Here is a 2,175-nt window from a genome sequence, read left to right as displayed (position 1 = left end):
AATGTGTTATAGAGTCGATAGCTTTTTGAAAACCACTGCGCTTTGAAAGGCTCAGAAGCAGGAAAATAAAAATCAAAAGGAAAACGGTAGCTTGTTTAAACTAAAAACATGGGACCAACGCCCATGGTTTCCCCTTATTCTTTTCTCCTATAAGTATGGTATATTTCAAACGGTACCAATATTTGTCCAGCGTTTAAACTCGTCACTCTTCCATTTCATCAAAGTTTCTTTCTTTCGTCACCTTCCTTTCCTTCATATATATTATTTTTCGGGAATTAATAATATCAAGTATAATTATTGAAATGGATGTGTATATTCCCGAAGAGTATGTCATTCGACGAAGAATGGAGAAAAAAGCTGCCGCCCTTGCTGGGAAACGGACACCAAATATGGTGGCGGAGACGGAGGTGAGTAAGAAAATGGAGAACAAGTCGAAGCTCCCACCAGCATTTCGGTTTGACGGCAACGAGTTGTTGGTGGGTGGTGGGATCAGTGAAACAGTGGTTTTCAGTTGCTTATCTGCCTAACTTGACGGCCTAAATGAACACGTATACTCAAGTTGTTTGTCATGAGTTTAATTGGAATTTATCTTACCTCTTTGATGTATGTTGTAGGTACTAATCTAATCATTTTAGGTAATGCATAGGAAATATCCAATTTTTTATATTTGTTAAGTACTGCTAATTTTAAAAAAATTAATTAAATTTAAATTAATTTGGCCATAAAACTATTTCTTTAAAATATTATATATTAATTTCTAATATCTTGTGCGTTACACTTGATTTGTTACATTTACTTTCTTCATTAAATTAATATTTATTATTCGAATTATTAAAAATAATTAAAATATATTAATTTATTAATATTGTAAAAAATAATAATTTCCAATTAAAATATTTTTACTAAATTTAATGCACAAAATAGTTTACAAAATAATTTTAATTTTATTCAAAATAATAACTAAAAGACATATATCAATTTTTTTATTATTCTAATAAAAAAAATCCTAATCGTTATTAAATCATTTATACAAATTATAAAAAATTTTAATAGGTCAATAAAATGGTCATAATAATTTAAATATAAAATATAAAGTTATTCATTATATAAGTAATTAAAACTTATTGTTTAAAAAAATTCATATATATTTTTATTAATAGAAACGTAATATTTTAAATAGGATGTATTTAATATAATTTTTTATTAATAGTTTGGCTTTTATATATATCATAGATTTTTTAAATATAGTTGAGCCAATGGGCTTAATTTACACAAACTAAAGAGCCAATGGGCTTAATTTAAATGAATTCATTAAGAAAGATCTTACACTTTATTATGGTTCGTGGGTTGATAATCCGTCTTAGCAGGTGGTTAGGCTGATTCGTGGGTTCGCCTCATCAGGGTTTGTCATCATCTGAAGGTCGCGTAATGAATCCTCCACCTCCGCGCCCATCATATCAATTATTGATATTTACTAAGAAAAAATAAGAAACACAAATGAGGGGAGAAGATAGGACTTAATGGATAACGAGAGGTACACACTATTGAGTGTCTACGGCTTAGTTCCGTCAGAGAGACTGCTCCAATCTTGATGAGTGAAGCTATATGTTTAAACTATTGAACAGATGTTTTCTTATTTATATTCATGGGACGATTCATTCCACTTTTCCGATGCATGTGCTAATGTATATCCCTTAAATCACATCATTTCATCAAGCCCTTATAATTTACACGGTAGTGGCATATAAGACTTGGCGGGGACATTTTCATTATTAAAGGAGTGGCTCTGGCGAGGTCTCCTATAGAGCAAGGTGAAGTGGGACTATAAATGATTAGAACGTTGGATAAAAAGTTTAATTTTTTTCGGTTTTTCGAGTTAAATAAATGAATGTGGATGTGAATGAAATTAGGGGTTTATTTATTCGTTTAATTTAAATGAATAAACACCAAAAAAATGGAATAAACACGAACAGGAATTTGATATTTTTAACGAAAAAAATGTGAAGATGCATGTAATTGCGTAAAATCTGGCAGAAGGCCCAAATTGCATTGAAACATTTGGCTTTTATTGGTTAAGAAAACAACAGAAGCAGAAGAAGGATAGATCTCGCCATCAGCCGTTTCACCAAATTTAACAGCCACATTAATGCATAAAACAAAAACAACCATTAAAAT

General features: G+C 30.3%; 1 long non-coding RNA gene across 1 annotated transcript; it reads right to left on the bottom strand.

The window, feature by feature from the left end:
• Nucleotides 1–228: 228 nt before the first annotated feature.
• On the bottom strand, nt 229–1,895 carry LOC121206260 (uncharacterized). The gene is made up of 2 exons (XR_005901337.1): nt 1,328–1,895; nt 229–536 (listed from the first exon to the last, which is right to left on the bottom strand). It is a non-coding gene; the product is annotated as an uncharacterized lncRNA (long non-coding RNA).
• Between the last annotated feature and the right edge of the window lie 280 nt (nt 1,896–2,175).

Source organism: Gossypium hirsutum, chromosome A09 (assembly GCF_007990345.1).
Source record: "Gossypium hirsutum isolate 1008001.06 chromosome A09, Gossypium_hirsutum_v2.1, whole genome shotgun sequence".
Lineage (NCBI taxonomy): Eukaryota > Viridiplantae > Streptophyta > Magnoliopsida > Malvales > Malvaceae > Gossypium > Gossypium hirsutum.
The sequence above is the reverse complement of the archived record's forward strand: the minus strand, read 5'-3'. Positions and strand labels throughout refer to the sequence as shown.